We start from the raw sequence: 19,112 nt of genomic DNA on the forward strand, positions 1-19,112 counted from the left end.
TGGTCATTTTTTCCATTTTTCTGGTCCACTCCCTTGATTTGAGTCCCAGTTTCCTTTCCATCACTATTGGTTTCCTGTGCATTTCCTTTCATTTCAATTAATTTAGCCTTCATCTGTTCTTCTAATTTGTGACTAAAATCAACCAGTTCTGTGAGCATCTTGATCACCAATGTTTTAAACTGTGCATCTGATACATTGGCTATCTCTTGGTCGCTTAAAAGTATTGCCTCTGGGGCTTTGATTTGTTCTTCTGTTTGAGCCATAATGTTTTGATCTGTTTGCTCCTCTTAGATATGAGGGGCGGAGCCTTAGGTATTCACCGGGGCGACCCAGTTGCTAGGTTATGACGCTGTATGTGGGGGCGGAGTCAGAGAGGGGCCATGGCGTTTGTTCTGCTCTCTCTTGGATTTCAGTCCCTCTGCTGTTTCCTGAAAACAAACCAAGCCCCCCTGGTGCCAGGTCCCGGGTGTGTGGGCCTTTGTACCCTCCAGGACCCTGTGGGTCTCTTCAACAAACTCTCTGTGAGCCTGGGAGCTTCTCCCAGCACCTCGACCCCGAGAGTTTTTCCAGTCAGCACTGTTAGGCTTTAATTCCTGTCACTGGGGCCCTAGCCTTCGTAGTCTGTCTCACTGCTTGCTCCTTCGCCTGGTTTATTTGCACACGAATGTGTGACCGCAGTCAGTCAGCCGCCCTCACTGGGTCTGCTTGCTGCCACCCTGCGCCTGGGATCTTCCAACGGCCACCTGCATGCCTGGGTAGGTCCGGTCCGGCCGCTTTCTCCCGTGTGATCCCGCTCCACCAGCCGCTGACTCTGCCCCTCTTACTGATCTGGATGAATGGTTCGTTGTTGTCGGACTTCAGTACAGTTCAATTTTCCGTGTTTTGGTTGCGTTTTTGTTAGTAAAACTTGTTGTCTTTAAACTTTGTTGTGCAAGGAGGCACAGTGTTTCCACCTACACCTCCATCTTGGCCAGAAGTCTCTCATGAACAGTTTTACGTAGTCATATAACTCGCTTTCCGTTTCCTTACAGTGCCAGGGCCTCCTGAGGCCTAAACTAGTTGTACGCAGTCGGCCCTCGCCAGCCGGCCTCTCAGAATGCATTAACCAGCGAAAGAATCCTCCACTGGCTCCAGAACATGTGCGTCTCTCACCTGAGCTGCCTCTGCTCTGGGTATGATATGGTGCTTCTAAATTATAAGCTCTCAGCTATTGAATTGCTACCAGTGGGAAATAGTAGTTTTGACATAGCATTCAGTTAGAAAATATGGGCCACAATATCAATTACTTTCCCTCTTTTTTGTTAGTAACCCTTGGTGTAGATTCACGCTTGTTGTGGTCAACATTGACTGTGGAGTAGAAGTTTTATTTATTTAAGTTGGAGCCACTTGGCGCTTTAGGAACTTATGATCAAGCAGCAGCATTTGTACTTCATACACATTTTAACCTTAACATGTAGAAATTACCAACATACAGACTGTAAACCACCATTGTCCTGTATTTTAAGTTAGCATTGGGTGCTGCAACACGCAGCCCTGCATGGTAACCTCGTGGTGAGCTCACTGCCCACGGAGCTCTGCTTTTCTGGAATGAAACAACTATAGCTGGTTTCTGCTCCTCACCACACGTTCACCTTCGTACCAGAATGCTTCAGAGCTGGAAAAAAGAAAGTTTGTTATCTAATTCAATAAGACCAGATGTAGATTAACTGAAAAGTTTATTAGAGTTCATAGAAAAAGGCTTTTACCAACCTTCTCTCTACCCTGATCCCCAGCCCCATGGATTCTTCAGATTATTTTATGTTTTCTGATCCTTTGTAAAACCTAATTAGAATATGGAGAATATTAATTATTTTAATCATTGCATTAAGACAGCTGAATCACTCTTATTTTAGAATTCATTTTTCTAATTTAAAATCTATCTCTGTTTTTATGAATTTGGTAGTTGGCTTCCTTTAGAGTTTAGATAAGGCATGTCCAGGATTGGAGAGTCTATGGAATTTGCTTTCAGGTTTAGAGAAATAATCTGGATTTAAGAGTAAGAAAATTTAGCAATCACACAATGGAAAATTGACCTGGAAAAGTGGTGGGAAACCCTATCTCAGCTTTGGCTAGCCTTGGTAGGGACAATATAATCTAACTTATGTCTGTATGTGCCAGAAAAAGGATAGAGAATAATGTGCACCTTCTTTAGTTTTGATTTCCTGCTATTACCAATCACAATATTTTAATGTGCTTTAATCTTTTTCATTTTCAAAGTACTTCCACATAGTCCATAATTATCAATGATCTAGAACAGTTATTAGAAGCAAATGTAGTGTCCTGGGACTCTTTTTAGGGACACTGATTTAGCTAAATGTAACAAAGCCAGTGGACTAACAATAGATAATGGTGACATTGATAATATGGCTTTCTCAAAGTATGTTTATCAGGGGAAGGTTAGGTAAACAGTTTGTACTTCCCAGTAAAATGCCTTATTTAGTTTCCGTTTCTCTGACATTAATCTTCTTTTGCCATGACCATATCTTTTGTTTAGCTATGTACTAGCTTCAGTTTTATAAAACTGACACTTTTTATCCTGGAAATAAGCTTTCTCAAACTGTTTGTTAGGGGAAGGTTAAATAAATAGTTTGTGCTTCCCAGTAAAATGCCTCAATTGTTTTCCATTTCTCTGGCATCAATCTTCCTTTGCCATGACTGTACCTTTTGTATCAGCTGTATCCCTCTGGCTTCAGTTTTATAAAACTAACAGTTTTTATCCTGACTATCATTTTCTTCTTAGTTTTTTTGATATCAAGGTTTTTATATTGATGATTTCCTTCTGGTTTGGGTTTAGCAAAGCCTAAGCTAAATCATTATATTGATTGAGGCACTTCTTCATTAAGATAAATTGCAATTATTTTTCTCACTGCCATGTCTGCCTCTGGAGTTTTGGGTCTCCTTTAAAGAGGGCATTTTGTATTGTAATAGACAAAGGCAGAATTAGAAGTTCTTGGACTGAAGGGGAAAATGAAAAAAACAAGTCATTCTATAGGGGATATAGCAGGACCAGTGGGCATTCATGGCAAGAATGGGGAGGTGCTCCCATCTATCTGTAGTCACCTCACCGTAAAAGGATTGCTTGGGTGAGTGGTTAAGTGGATTAACAGCATTTGTGTTCATTACCTTATTATTTGAATGCAGATTTTAATAAATAGAACAGTAGATAACGGGGCAATGATCTTTTGGCATACTCTGGAAACCTGTGAATTTTTGTAAAGGGTAGAATCTTACTTCCTGAGCACAAGAGGAAGGTTGATTGATGTCTGTAATGAGAATGGTTTTTAAAATGTGGTATATAGTCTTCTAAAAAGCTTGCTTGAAAACAGCTTTTTCTCTATAAACCTCAATTATTTTTTTCTGGGAGTGATAAAAAACTAAAAGAAATGTTATAGACTACATTAAGATGTTTGTAATTTTGAATTCTATATAACAAAATATCTTTAAAAATCTGATCCTTTTTCCAAGAAGTTGCTGAGAAAAAGATTGTGTTTAAATTCTACCTGATCTAAGAAACAGATTAGGTAAACACTACAAAAGAAGGAAAGATTCAGAGTTTCTTTTCAGTTAAAACACAACAAAATGAAGACATCTTACCACAGAGATACTCACTGGGAAATTGCATGGAAATACTGGAAATCCATAATTTTTCATTTATTTTGTGCTAAATATAGGAAAGGAAACAAAACAAGAGCTTTAAATGTGGAGAAATCTTTTCTCCAATTAGCTGAGCACAGTGAGAAATATGGAAGGAAAGATACTAGGAAGGGCAAAATCAACTTGCAATGATTTTAATGTTTCTCTGCAGTCGTGGAAAGATGGATCCTAATATGTGTCAGGAAGGAATTTGTTCTCTAAAGAAAATGAATGAATAATAATGGAAGGTCTAATTGAGATGAAAAACATAGAATGATATGTGTATTACAATGTAGGTTTAGTGAAAATAGTAACCAATTTACTACTAGAGCAGGATTTACTAAAACATAGTATATGGACCTAATTTGGTCTGTGGCCTTGTTTTATACCCAGCAAATAAAGGTGTTTACATTTTTAAAAGACTGTAAACACACACACACACATACACATGTACCCACAAAGACCTAAAGTATTTGCTGTCTGGCCCTTTCCAGAAAAAGTTTGTTTGCTGATCCCTGTTTTAACTAGAGAAACGTTTCAAAGGAAGTCTATTTTACCATTTGATGTTTGGGCTTATCTGTTTTTAAAAGTCCTTCGAGAACCAAACAAGTATTTTCTGGAAAAGGTAGGGGTATTTCTGCATTGATTTGTATTCTATTGAGCTCCTCATTCAACTGGGCTCTGCCTTTTGGTGAATTAGTTCTATGACTATGCAAGTTATTTACCTCTTCTGAGAATTAGTAATATGGTCCTGATTTTCCTCATAGTCATATATGTATGTGATTACGGGATCAACCTCACAGGCTCTTTGTGAAGATTAAATGTGGTAATGAGTATTGCATGTGTTTAGCTGTATCTGTCACAAAGTCAGTGACCAGTAAATGTTATCTGTTATTGTCTGTAGAATTGTTAGATGCAAACATTCCAGAATTATGGCAACAAAGAAGCAGATTTACCATGCTATTAGGGTAGAATTTTTTGTGGCATCCATGCTTTTGCCCAATGGGGAAATTTGGGACCCATTCAAGAATTTGCTTTTCTACTCCAGGTCGTGGAATTTAACTCACAACTGTGTCACAGGTGAGCAAACAGTACTTGCAGTTTCCTACAGACTTTGGCAGAAAGCTCAAAGTGGAGAAACATGAAACATGCAGAGACACAGCACAAAAAAAAAGGGAGAAGAAAAAGAGAAAAAAGAAGAAAAAGCTGTTTTCATGTTGAATAAAGCAAAATTACCAGTGTTTTACAGAGCTTCCTGAAGAAAGTAACATCTTTCACTTATACCTGATGAAGGGAATTTTAGACCACTGCCCAAGCAGGAACTGAAATAGCCACATCTCACCCCAGATTGGCTTGAGGCAAACCTTAAATGGTAGCTGAAGAAGCTCGTATTTATCGAATACTGAAATGTCTCTAATGAGAGAAGCTGTCCGAAGTAGGATGGCCTTAGACATTACTACTGCATCTCAAGGAAGCACCTATACCATTACCAGAGTGCCGAGTGTTCATCCCTGATGGGTCTGCTAGTGCACTGTTTTTGTTAAATCACATGAAAACGCAAGTGAACACCAGAAGTGATCTCACCCCTAGCTTTTGGGATTTAATAAATCAGCAATTTGGATCATGGGGCTATTAGTAGGAAAAAACTGTTACTTATTTTGTGAATCATCACCTTAATCTGTGTTTTCTTTTACACACGTCTGTATTTTCTGTGGTCTCTACCTTTAATGCAGCCAGCTCAGCAGTCAAACTAGCTGCCTCCGTGCTAGTGAAACCCTTGCTGATCGCTCAGGGAACAGTGTGGAAGGGGATGGCGGCGGGGGCTGGGGGTGTAAGACTTTAAGAGTTGTTTTCCAGGGCAGGGAGTGTTAGAAGATTTCACTGAGGGGATATGATCAGCAGTTGACCTGTGAGCTGGATCTGGGCAATGTGAGACTCCTTTGTCCTAGGGATGTTTGCCCACCTTTCCACAGCCAGAGTCATTTCAAGGATGGAACCTCGAAAGAGTAAGATGTTACTGAGACTATCTGGACTGACTGAACCCAGCTAAGTCCTCTGTATGAACTTTTCAGACACTGGTGAGCACAGAGATCCACTCATCTTGCTGCCTCTAAGGACAAGCCTCCTAAATTCCCTGGCTTATTAAACCTGATGCCTACCATCTGGAGAGGTCTGAGTTTTTCTTAGCTCTGTCATTGTCCTCCCTGTTTGGAGGCCAGAGTACAAACCAATAGTATTGTTTTAGGCATAGCTGTTTTGTTTTGTTTGTAGATACTCTTTATCAGTTTGAGGGAAATCGTTTCTCTTCATTTACCGAGTTTTTGTCACAAGTGAGTATTTAATTCTGTTGAAAACTTTTTTTGAATTCATTGAGATGAACATAGGGTTTTTATTTTAGTTTTTCCAGGTGGTGAATTATATTGGTTGATTTTTTTTTAATATAATTTTTATTTAATTCTTGTTCAAGTACAGGTTTCTGTCTTATAATCCCAACCCTGCCCGCCCCCCACCCCATGCTCCCTGCCTCCCTCCCCTTTCCACCTCCCACCCTTAGTTATTGTCCATGTGTCTTTTATACTTGTTCATGTGAGTCCATTCCCTTTTCCCCTATGATTCTCTCCCCTCTCCCCTCTGGGCCCTGACAGCCTGTTCCATATTTGAGTGTCATTGGTTGTATTTTGCTTGCTTGTTTGGTTTGTTTAGATTCCTGTTAATGGTGAGATCATATGATATTTGTCTTTCACCGCCTGGCTTATTTCGCTCAGCATAATGCTTTCCAGTTCCATCCATGATGTTGCAAAGGGTAGTAGTTCCTTCTTCCTTTCTGCAGCATAGAATTCCATTGTGTAAATGTACCATAGTTTTTTGATCCAGTTATTGACTGATGGGCATCTAGGCTGCTTCCAACTCTTGGCTATTGTAAATTGTGCTGCTATGAACATCGGGGTGCATAGGTTCTTTTGGACTGGTGTTTCAGGATTCTTAGGGTATACTCCCAAGAGTGGAATTGCTGGGTCAAAAGGTACGTTCATTTTTAGTTTTCTTAGAAAATTCCATACTGTTTTCCATAGTGGTTGTACCAGTCTGCAATCCCACCAACAGTGAACTAGAGTCCCCTTTTCCCCACAACCTCTCCAGCACTTGTTGTTTGTTTCTTTGTTTATGATAGCCAATCTGACTGGTGTTAAGTGGTATCTCATTGCGGTTTTAATTTGCATCTCTCTGATAGCTAGTGATATCGAGCATCTTTTCATGTGTCTCTGGATTCTCTGTATGTCCTCCTTGGAGAAATGTCTGTTCAAGTCCTCTGCCCATTTTTTAATCGGGTTGCTTGTCTTCTTTGAGTGGAGCCGAATGAGTTCTTTGTATATTTTGGAGATTAAACCCTTATCTGAGGTATCATTGGCAAATATGTTTTCCCAAGCTGTTGCTTCTCTTTGTATCTTGATACTGTTTTCCTTAGCCATGCAGAAGCTTTTAATTTTGATGAGATCCCATTTGTTTATTCTTTCCTTTATGTTCCTTGCTCTAGGGGACGTATCAGTAAAAATATTGCTGCGTGGAATATCTGAGATTTTCTTGCCAAGGCTCTCCTCTAGGGTTTTAATGGTTTCACGGCTTATATTTAAGTCTTTTATCCACTTTGAATTTATTTTGGTGTATGGTGTAAGTTGGTGCTCAAGTTTCATTTTTTGCATGTAGCTGTCCAGTTCTCCCAACACCATTTGTTGAAAAGGCTGTCTTTACTCCCATTTTATGTTATTGCCCCCTTTGTCGAATATTAATTGACTGTAGAGATTTGGGTTTATTTCTGGGCTCTCTGTTCTATTCCATTGGTCTATGTGCCTGCTTTTGTGCCAGTACCAGGCTGTTTTGATTACAGTGGCCTTGTATATATTGGTTGATTTTTAAATGCTAAATCAACATTGCATTATTGAAACGGAGCTCACTTGGTCATGATGTGTTATTTTCTTTTTTTTTAAGATTTTATTTATTTATCTTCAGAGGGGAAGGGAAGGAGAGAGGGAGAGAAATATCAATGAATGGTTGCTTCTTGTGCATCCCCTGCTGGGAACTGGCCTGCAACCCAGGCATGTGCCCTGACTGGGAATCGAACTGAGATACTCTGGTTCGCAGGCCCGCACTCAATCCACTGAGTTACAACAGCTAGAGCTGTTATTTTCTTAATCTACTGCTTGATTGGGCCAATGCTCACAAAGCATAATGGTCTTAAAATTATGAAATTTTATTTGATCAGCTGTATTTTGTAGTTTAGTCTGGCATTGACCATATCTTATACCAGCTGAAGAGAAGGATGATTTGGGGTGTTTCAGGTAATGGAATAAGATTGAAATTTCCTTGCTAATTTTTTAGCAGTTTTACATTGGTGAGATTTGGTTGCTTTAGGTTTTCGGTGATCTGTTGAGTTCCTGGCACTTGAATTTACTGGACTCTCCGTGGTGCAGGAGATGTTTGGTGGGCATTGGGTTGAGGTCTATGCTTGGCTAGCAGTAACCCCTTTTGTCCATTTTCTTTTGTTTTCAGTTTGGAACCTCTCATCTTTATTGTTTGAGCAGTGCTGAAATGGTGGTTTCTCTGGTCATTTTGCTTTTCCATAGGGTTTTTTTACTTTATGTGGTTGCTGTTTAATAACTATATATTTTTGCAGTTTTGAATGTCTAAATATTTTCTGTTGGCATGATATGTGTGGCTTTGTTTCTTGGTGACCACTTATACATGAAGACACTTTGGTTTGGCTTGTGTTCTGTGGAATAATAGTACTTGTGGAATATTAAGATGCCTTTGGCCCTCCCCTTTTTCAGGTATTTTACCTGTATGAGATTTGAATGTGCTAGATTTTTTTTTTTGGTGAGCATTTCCTTTTGTATTATTTTAGGTTTGGTGGCTCCTTCTTTGTGAAAGAAATATCTGATGAGGTTTTGCTTGATCAAGTTGATCTTTTTCACTAGGCTGGATTTTTTTTAGGCTTCAGTTTATTTGTTTGTTGTTTTGTCTCTTGGGCTTGTTTTGTCCAGTAGATTTTGCTTTAGACTTTGATAATGGGGCTTTTCCTATTTGAGAATTAATGAAGTTATGTTGTCCTTGGCTAGTTTATAAAGGAGTTTTTATTTGACTATTGGGATATTGCTTTGCAGTTTTAATTTTCCAGTTTTGATTTTGCAGATGTTTTCTGTGAACCTAAAATTTGTTGCTTAGTTTGATATCGACCATATTTTTTACCAGTTGATGCTGTAAATGTGTTAGTCATATCTGGATTCTGTTGAATATTTATACTGGGAAAAGATTTAGATTTCCTTGGTAATTAATGCTTTAGGACTTTTGACTAGATAAGATTTGTGTTGATCTTGTTCTTGAGCTATTATATTCATATTACTTTAGAGTTGGTGGTTTTTCTGATGTTCAGGTTTTTGACTAGCTTTTAGTTATCTAATTTGATGGTTATTTGTTCCACTTGGGTAATATCTCTTTACAACATGCTGTTCTTCTTCCATTAACTTTAATTTTGTTCAGATATTTTTGACTGAGATTTTGGTTGTCTAGGTATTTTTGAATCACTTAACAGGTGTAGCTTAATTTGGGGCTTAATTTTTTTGGAAATGGGGGAGCTTTGGCTTGATCTGATTTTGGATGACTGTAGATAACCGTGGGAGGTTTATTACCTTCAATTAACTTTTCAGCAGGTTGATTGATATCAGGTTTGGTAATTTTAGATCTTGATTTAACTGGTAAATTCAGATAATTTGAGGGTTGTCGGCTACTTTGTTGTATGGTAGAGCTTTGGCTAGATTTAATCCTTGCAGATAAGTGGGTTTGAGAGCCTCCATATCCTTGTTGAGCAGGTGAATTTTACTGAGTAAAAATCTGACCAGTTTTCCCGAAGGAATGTGGGTGCTGAAGTGAAGACAATGCCTATGCAGATGGGTTCACATGCCATCTGTTTTTCATCCTGTTTTGTCTCTGTTGTGCCATGTTTGTCTTACAGGAAGGAAAAAATGTGCTAGAAAAATAAACTCCTCACTTGTGGATTCAAAATCTTGGATGCATAAGCTTTCTTTATGCATCGATAAAACTCTATTATCATTGGAAGAACAGGAGAACTCTTTTCTCTGAGATAACTACTGCATTGGGAGTAGAGCTTTGGTTCAGGAGGACTCCCCAGATATCACACTGTGGCTCCCAGCACAGAGTCACAGAGCCTGCCCCATCTTCTACCCCTGGCTGATGTTGTGAAGGACACGAAGCTCTAAATTCTCTCACCAGTTGGTGCACTATGTCATAAGAACATAGCCTCTAGTCTAGAAAAACAGGTCTACCATTTACTGTGTAGCTACCATTTACTGAACTGTTCTAAGAAATGGGCTACATGTTATTTATATTACCCCCTTGATTCTAGCAAAAACCCTGGGAGTTAAATAAAACCACCTTCATTTTATTGATAGAAAAACTAAGTAAAAAATTTAAGCAACTTGTTCAAAGTCTCAAAGCCAGTAAGTGACAAAGCTAGCGTTTAAAAACACGAGTCTCTAAACCCAAAGCTTCTATTTTTGTTTTTATCTGTTATGCTGTCGTGAAAAATTTAAAAATAATGCATTTTTTTCTCTAAAATTTCACAATAAAGAGAAGAAAACTTCTCTTTTTTGGAACATTTCTTCTTTAATATGTTTTTATTTTTGTTAGTCCTTTGCCCTGATTTGGGAAATTAACTAAGCCGCAAGAATAGAATAATAGAATAAAAGAGAATCGCACAGTTAATTTAAAAAATGACCTCTTTATTATAACAAATAGATGTTATGGTTAGGTTTCTAAGTAGGAATAATATGAGCCATGATATTCAGTCATTAAGATAAACATTCAATGAATTTAAACCCATGGTCAAGTGAGTGAACATTATTTGATGTTAAAAGTATAGAAGTCTAGAAAGGCCCATTAACAGACCTGGCTTTTCTAAATGGAGTGTATGAGTACTTTCCTTTGTCATATTTCCTACTACATATTTTGAAGGTATATAGGAACAGCATCATTGACTTCTCTTTCCCTGAAAGCACATCAGAAGTTCATCCCATCACAGTGCCTGGAAATGTTCATTAACCTGAAAAGTCCATAGTTTAAAGGACTGACTCTGTGTCTCTATTGAAAATTACCAGTACCTACCCTTGTCATGTCCTTTCTTTCCAATGTAGTCAATTTAGTTAAATGGATTCTTGTCAGCTACTGTGTTTGAGCGTCTTCACAATCCAAGAGTGAGGAAAAGTAAGGACACAAATAAGAAGAGCCAGTGAGACAACAGTGATTTTTATAGCCTGTTTTTTTCTATTCCATTCTTTTTAGAGATAGGATATATTGTGCTAAAAGAGAACATCATGACTAAATTTGATTGAAGAGTTCTCCTTAAACAAAAGAATCAATAGTTGTCATTTACTGTGTCTGTCAGTTGCCTTTTGTCTTCCTCCCTGAGGCCATTGTGCTGTGTTTTACTGTGTCAAATTTTTCTGCATGCCTACGCTAAGTTTGCTGGAGTTTTTGGTAACCTGTGTTTCATTTATGCAACAATCACTTACTGGCATATTTCTATGGGTCGGTCAGTAGCCTTTATAAATATTTCATAATATTTATAAAATAAATATGATATTAATACAACACTTTTCTGAGATGAGATAATTGTTACAAAACTTTTGGTGTGAGGGTAGGTCTTCCAGTTATTACCTTTGTGTCTGCCCTTCAAGTTCATGATCGACATAAGGTGGTAATTATTTGAATGAAGTTATAAATAGAGCAGTAGCAGATATAGAAAGCTTAGAATCAGAACTTTGCTTCTGTTCATATAGGAATGTTAAGTGGCTGATGTAATATCAGAGCTTTTAAAAGCATTAGAAGAATTGATGGAGTCAGTGCGACTATGCTGAGGTCAGTGGTGTCAAGTTCATTATAAAGCATAGTGTCATCAAGTGTGTTTGAATAAAACGCCATGCCCTCTGTGATGACCAGGACATTTGCTATAGAGGTGGTGGGTGAAATTGTGACTACAAATATAGTAGAGTCAAAAAATGTGGAAGGGACAATTGAGAGGAAGTAGGACTGTCCATTGGCTCAGGGTGGTCTCAGTGGTATGGGTAAGCTGGAGGCAGCTGATCTGTAGTAGAAGGTGATGAAATGCTAAGAGATGGGGTGAAATCAGATGAAGTATTAGTTGTAGCAGTAGTGGAAGCAGCAGAGGATGTATTGGCAGCATCATCTGTATCAATGGTGGTGCCTGTGTCAGTGGCTGATTGAGTGGTGGGGAAAAGAGAAATAGTGGGTATAGTGTAGGGATGGTCGGTGAAACTGCCAGAATGGTAACATGAGCCCAAGTGGGGACAGCTGATGTGGTTCTCACTAGGGGAGATGCTGTAGAAGAAGCTCCCACACCAGAAATAGTAGTGCTGACTGGTGGTGTTGAGACAGGAGGTTGAAGCTGGTAGGGGCAGCTGTGCTCACAAGAGAAGGCCTCAGGTAGGTCTTGGTGGTGGTAGAGAGAACAGAAATGGTCTTGGCAATGGATATGCCAATGGCACCTCCAGGTGATGGAGAGAATGCAACTGTGCTGGAGGCAGCCTGTAGCCTGGTGTTAGTGAATAAAGTTGCAAGTGTTTTGGGGAAACAGTGATTATAGGAGAGTTAGGGACATTTGACATGATACTTGCTGTTGGGTTTCCAGGAATGTAGGAAGAAAGCGATTGGTTGGTGTAAAGAGTAGGTATAGGGGTGTGAGAAGAAGAGGTTGTTGTAGGAGCCAGTGTATATTAGCAGTTGACAAAGGAAACAGTAGTGGGAAGCACTGTTGAGGCAGAAAGGACACTGATGTTGAGGTCTTAGTACTGACAGCTGATATTGTAGAAGCAAAGATCATTGCAAAGGAATCAGACATAGGGGTAGCAAGGATGGTGATTTCAGGAAGCTCAAAAATGTTGGCTGGCATAGAATTAGGTTATCAAAGTAGACACATCCTCAGATGAGGGGCCAGCTGCTGTGATGATGTCCGATGTGGAAGTATATAGAGAGGGCGAGTCAGTTACCATGGTGGGGATTTCGACTGCTGTGGAAGGGGTAGAAGACTTGACGGTGGCCCCAGGCCGTGTGTTGGTGGCAGTGACTGTAGAGGTAGCAGGCTTGGAAATACTGACTTTTGTTGCCAGGAGAGAAAACTTTTTAGCAGAAATAAGTGTGGTGGTGGGTATGGTGGATGTGGCAGCATATGTGCTTGTAGGAAGTGATGTTGAATCACATGCAATGGGAGTTGTAGCAGTTACAGCAGAAACAGGTGCCGTACCAGCTGATTCAGATGCTGCCGGAGCACAGGCAGCTGAAGTGGAAAAAACTGGAAGTGACACTCGATGTGGTAGTTGTAGAAGATTTCAGATTGATAGCTATAATGACATTTGTGGGGGTGGCCTGTTAGCCTTAACATCTTTGAAGTTACTAACCTGATGGGTAGTGAATGTGGAAGTGGGTGTAATCATGGCAGTTATCATGGGTTGGGAGGTGATGGTGGAAAATGAATTCATGTTTGTGGTGTCTGATATGTGAGCAGCAGATGCAGCCTTAGGGACAATTGATAAGGTAGTATGAATAGAGGATGTTGAAGTGTTGATGGAGGATATCCCGACAGATAAAATAATCTTTGTATTTGTGGCCAGAGTTCCAGTAGTGGCAACCAACTTTATGGTTGTAGTGAGGTTTGTGGATAAAATGACAGATTTGGAAGTATTAGCCACTGTTTTGAAGATGGTAGTGAAGTTGGTGTTGGCACTCATATTCTTGTTAGAGGGAGTTGGTAGGAGTGTAGTGGCTGTCATGTCAGTGGTGATGGCCTTAGGTATTGCAGAAGTGGATGACTTGGTAGTAAGTGCCACAGTCTCAATTATAATAGAGGACTTGTGGCTGGCAGCCACAGATTTGGTGGTGGTGAGGAATATAAGTTTATAGGTTGTTGGATATGGTGGTAACTTTCTACCAGGTTGAAGCAGGCAGGACACTATTGGAAGATGATGATGTGAGTGTGGTTTAGGTTTAACTGAAGGCCTTAGGGGATATTTGTTTAGGTAAGGGTTGGGTTTTTTACTGAGTCAACTTGGATGATATTTTTTGGTGCCAGGTACTTGAATAGGTTTATGTGGATAGATATATAGAGGGATAGAATGTTTCTGCCCAATAGAATGCCAAAATAAAGGCACCTCTGGTTGAGGTTTTGATTGCCCCATAAAGGGATGCTGGGGGCATAGTTGGAGAGGTTTCTGATGCTCTTTTGTTGGTTTGCTTTTCTGTTGAACAGATGCTCTTGGCTTAAATTTTGAGCATCTTAGTTGTTTATATTTAGTCAAATTGACCTGATAGTTTCTTGTACTAGTTTGCTTTTGACAATTTTTGCTTGACTATGTTTTGCTTTATGATATCTTTTTCATGAAGTTTTATTTGGCCAGAAGTTTTCTGTGGTCTGAATGCTGGTGGCTTGATGTGGGTTGGTCCATTTCTCCCACTAGTCAAAGCTGAATGTGGTTGGGGTCATGTGGTATTTTGTTGGGAAATGGTTCTAAAAGTTGTTACAGATTTCCATGGTAACTTTTTATCAGTTTTGATTGGATGAAGTTTGTTAGCTGTAGATTTCTTATGCATTCCTGATTTCTTAGGATTTGGGGCTTGCCAATGCATTGGGCCTACTGGAGATTTTTTTTTTACCGAGAATTGTTTAGGTGCACTGAAGATGCCCAATCCCATTTGTCAGTTTTCTGTTTACCCAGTGGCTGCTTGGGTTGTTGCAGTCTTTTCTGTTCGTTTGTTATTATCTTTGTACTTGAGAACTTTGCTTGTTTTGACCTAGTTGTATTAAAGTAGTATGCACAAAATGTACATAATATATGCACATTTTGACATCAATGTGTAGGGCTGAAGGTCATATCAGAGTAAGAATTTATCTTAAGGTACCTAGCACGAAAAGAAATGTGGATAGAGGAAGAGAAATACAGTTTGAAAGGTACAGAGCCATAAGTGAGTCCATGCAAAATCTTTTAGTCATCAAATATGTAAATTTGTAAACAGATTTAATTTTTATGGATGCCTAGTCAAAATTAATGAATAATACAGAAAGTGGACATTTCATAGTTTTAGTATCTATAGGTTCATGGCCTACCAAACATTTAGATAAAATGTGTGATGCACTTGGCTTAAATCTTGGCTCTGACACTTCTAGGCTATTTAATGGGAGATAATAATACTTTTGTAGATTAACTGAGTTAATATTTGTAAAGCTCTTAGTGATTGGCCATACTATACAAGTGTTAAATTAAAAAACTGTGCCAGTGATGGCTGATGTAGATTTTCTCGGCCCCTTCTGTCAACATCCCAGTTCGGTGGCACCAAGTTGTCCTTACTGGGTGAGGCTCTCAGGTTCCTGAGGCTAAATGCAGACAGAGAATTCTTTTCCTTCCATGTTGTCACTTTTTAATCATTAGCTTTTATCAAGGTGATATACTGTATAGAGCAGATGCTGCCCCTTCACATCTTAACCTGCTCTCCAGGGGAAACTGTTTCTAACTCTTTTAGTTGTTTCTTCTATTTGCCTCCATATTTTAAAACCATGAGCTTAACAGCTATGTTAAAAGTGGTGGTCTTTTTAAGGGGGCAAACATACTTCCAGTAAAGTATGCTCGTCTTAATCTTCACATGCCACATCTTGAATGTTTACATATGTTATGTGTGTTTTTACCTGTGTGTCCAGAGCCTGGATGAAGACAGGAAAAAATCTCTGGCTCCCTAGGGACCCCTTTTGGCTCAATTAGAAAACCCTCACGGTATAACCCATCCATCACCTTAGATCAGGCTTCCTCGCCCTCAGTACTACTGACACCCGAAGAGCCTGTTCTGGACACTGGAGGATGTGTAGCAGCTCCCTGCCCTTCACTCACTGGAGTAGGCAGAATAATACTTCCTCCCTATGCCACATAATGTACGTGCCTAATCCCTGAAACCTGTGAATATCTGTTACATGGTCAGTGCGAATTAAGATGGCAGATGAAATAAAGGTTGCTATCAGCTGACTTTAATATAAGCAGATTATCCTGAATTATCCAAGACCCAGTGTAATCACAGGAGTTTTTAACTGTGGAAGAGGGAGGCAGAGTCAGAGAAGGCGATGTGCTAATGGAAAGTCAGGTTGGAGTGACGTACTTGAAGATGGAGGAAGAGGTCACAGGCTACAGAATTCAGGCAGCCTCTAGAAGCTTGAAAAGACAAAAAAACTGTGGCTCCCCTTGAGCCTCCAGGAGGAACACAGCCCTCTGGACACCTTGGTTTTAGCCAATTGAAACCCATTTTGGATCTTTGGATAGAATTTTCTGGGTGATGTATCATGTTTTATTGCTGGGAACTTGATATTAAAAATTATTTAAGTAAATTATTCCCTATTCTGGGCCATAATCAGCTTAGGGAATTTCACCTAGAATAGACTATTTCCTTCCTATTTGATCACACAGGTCCCTGTAGTTCCTCTTTATAAAACACTTGCAATACTTTGTTGAATGTGTTCCCCAGCCAAATGTCAACCCTATGTACACTGCTGAAACTCAAGCACCACATACAGTGCCTGAGCATGTAGACATTCGCTAAAGTGAATTACACTGAATTCCATGAAACCTCTCAGATGAAGAATTTTCCACTTTTTACTCAACCCTGTGAGTTGTGTGTAGTAAACCCAGTGCTACCGGTCATTGCAGAACACTCAGGGCAGCCACAGCTATTTCATTTGACAGAGCTGCAAGAATAATGCTCGCAATTTAAGCTCAGGAAGCCTAATTGAGGGGAAAGAGGTTGTGGGGAGGCTCTGAGTCTCCAGTGAAAGTTGTTCCTACTAGGAATGAAGGAAACAGACGATTGGAGACAAGTTACCACTAGGGCAAGGGTGTGCTGAATGTGAAATGAAGTTGATGGATGACTTGCAAAACTGATGAGCCCATGTGCCACTGCAGTGTCAGTGTGGTGTGACTCACTTCACAAAGGCTCATGGGAGAATGGAGAGGAATGAAAAGGAATCTTTCCTTACCAAAATGGTCCGTCCTGGTGGCCAAACTACCCTGGCAACTGAAATAGGGTCTATGCCAGAAATGGCAAGAATTGCCTGCTTTAAAATCTCTGGGGTGATAAGACAATGGCTACTAAAAGTCAAAAGGATAAAGAGCTCTTGATGACAGGAAATGTGCTTTTGACTACATTTGCGCACGGGTCATAGAAAAGTGCCTAAGTGGAGGTCATATTAAGAATTAAACTGGAATTGGCATGAATCTGTCCAGTTGTTGCTAGCAGAAGCTACAGAGGCAGAGAGAGCTGACAGTGCTGAGATTCTGATGGCCCCATGCATGGGTTTCTTTAAAATGCTTAAGCAGCACTTAGGTTTAGAAAATAGATAATGTTAGTGATACTTCACAAGGAGATTGGCTAAATCTGGCACGTAGTGCCCTGGAGTAGGAGTTCGAAACGGTTCTAACAGGCCAAATAGATATGGATGCAAATACATATAACTCTGACTTTTCATACTTTCCACAAAGAGTTGATGCAATCTTTTTGTGTGAAAGAATCAAAGAACAAGAGTCAGAGATAAATACAATTTAGAAGTGACAGCAATATATCTGACTGATATTGTTAGGTTGATTGAGCGCAAGTAAGTCTGTAATGATATTTACTGGTTGCATTCTGAAAAGCACTTCTTTTGCTGTAACCAAAATTCATTTTACTTCTACTTTTATTAAATAAAATACTGCCTCATATCTCATTCAGACAGTTCAATTTGCTAGGCTAGAATAGACTTTTAACTTCATGAATAAATCAGTGATGCTATTATTATAAAAAGTAATTGTATAATTTGAGAGCTATTTTCATGGGTCATAAAATGACCAATTCATTAAGATATTATTTTATGTTTTATGTTTGTAGGTTGTTCTGCTATATTTAAGAAAGCACCTTTAAAGTTTTATTAATTATTTTTATTTTATTTTAGTTGTTTAGTTACAGTTGTCCCACCTTTTTCCCCATTGGTCTTCCCTGCCCCTCTTCCCCGCTCCGACCAGGCAAGCCCCCGACTTCATTGTTCATTCCCTTGAGTCCTCTGTTCATGCTCTTTGGCTTGCCCTTTCTCCCACTTTCCCCCCTTATTTTCCTCCCCAAGCCCTTCCAGTCACTGTCAGTTTGTTCTTTATTTCCAAGTCTCTAGTTCTATTTTGCTCATCTGTTTGTTGTGCTATTAGTTTCCACTTATAGGTGAGATCATATGGTATTTGTCTTTCACTTCCTGGCTTATTTCACTTTCATATATATTTAGTTTGTTTTATATTGATATATATATATTATTTTTAAAATATATTTTATTGATTGTGCTATTACAGTTGTCCCATTTCCCCCTTCATTCCCCTCCACCCTGCACACCCTCTTCCACCCATTCCCACCCTTTAGTTCATGTCCATGTGTCTTAAGTTCTTTAGATTTTATATTTCCCATGCTATTCTTGCCCTCCCCATATTTTCTCACCTACCATCTATGCTACTTATTCTCTGTACCTTTTCCCCCTCTCTCCTCCTCCCCCTTCTCATGTTGCTAACCCTCCATGTGATCTCCATTTCTGTGGTTCTGTTCCTGTTCTAGTTGTTTGCTTAGTTTGTTTTTTATTTTAGGTGTGGTTGTTAATAACTGTGAGTTTGCTGTCCTTTCACTGTTCATATTTTTTATCTTCTTCTTCTTAGATAAGTCCCTTTAACATTTCATAAAATAAGGGCTTGGTGATGGTGAACTCCTTGAACTTGACCTTATCTGAGAAGCACTTTATCTGCCCTTCCATTCTAAATGAAAGCGTTGCTGGATAGAGCAATCTTGGCTGTAGGTCTTTGGATTTTATGACTTGGAATACTTCTTTCCAGCCCCTTCTTGCCTGGAAGGTCTCTTTTGAGAAATCCGCTGACAGTGTGATGGGTACTCCTTTGTAGGTGACTGTCCCCTTATCTCTCACTGATTCTAGAATTCTCTCCTTCATTTTAATCTTGAGTAATGTGATTATGATGTGCCTTGGTGTGTTCCTCCTTGGGTCCACCACCTTCTTTGGGACTCTCTGAGCTTCCTGGATTTCCTGGAAGTCTATTTCCTTTGCCAGGTTGGGGAAGTTCTCCTTTATTATTTGTCCAAATAAGTTTTCCACCTGTTGCTCTTCCTCTTTCCCTTCTGGTACCCCTATAATTTGGATTTTGGAACGTTTAAAGATGTCCTGGAGGTTCCTAAGCCTCTCCTCATTTTTAAAATTCTTGTTTCTTCATTTTTTCTGTTTGGTTGTTTCTTTCTTTCTTCTGGTCCACTCCATTGATGTGAGTCCCAGGATTCTTTTCATTACTATAGGTTCCCTGTGCATT

Source organism: Sturnira hondurensis, unplaced genomic scaffold, assembly GCF_014824575.4.
Source record: "Sturnira hondurensis isolate 20B ecotype Veracruz unplaced genomic scaffold, ASM1482457v3 Scaffold0014584, whole genome shotgun sequence".
NCBI classification, from domain to species: Eukaryota; Metazoa; Chordata; class Mammalia; order Chiroptera; family Phyllostomidae; genus Sturnira; species Sturnira hondurensis.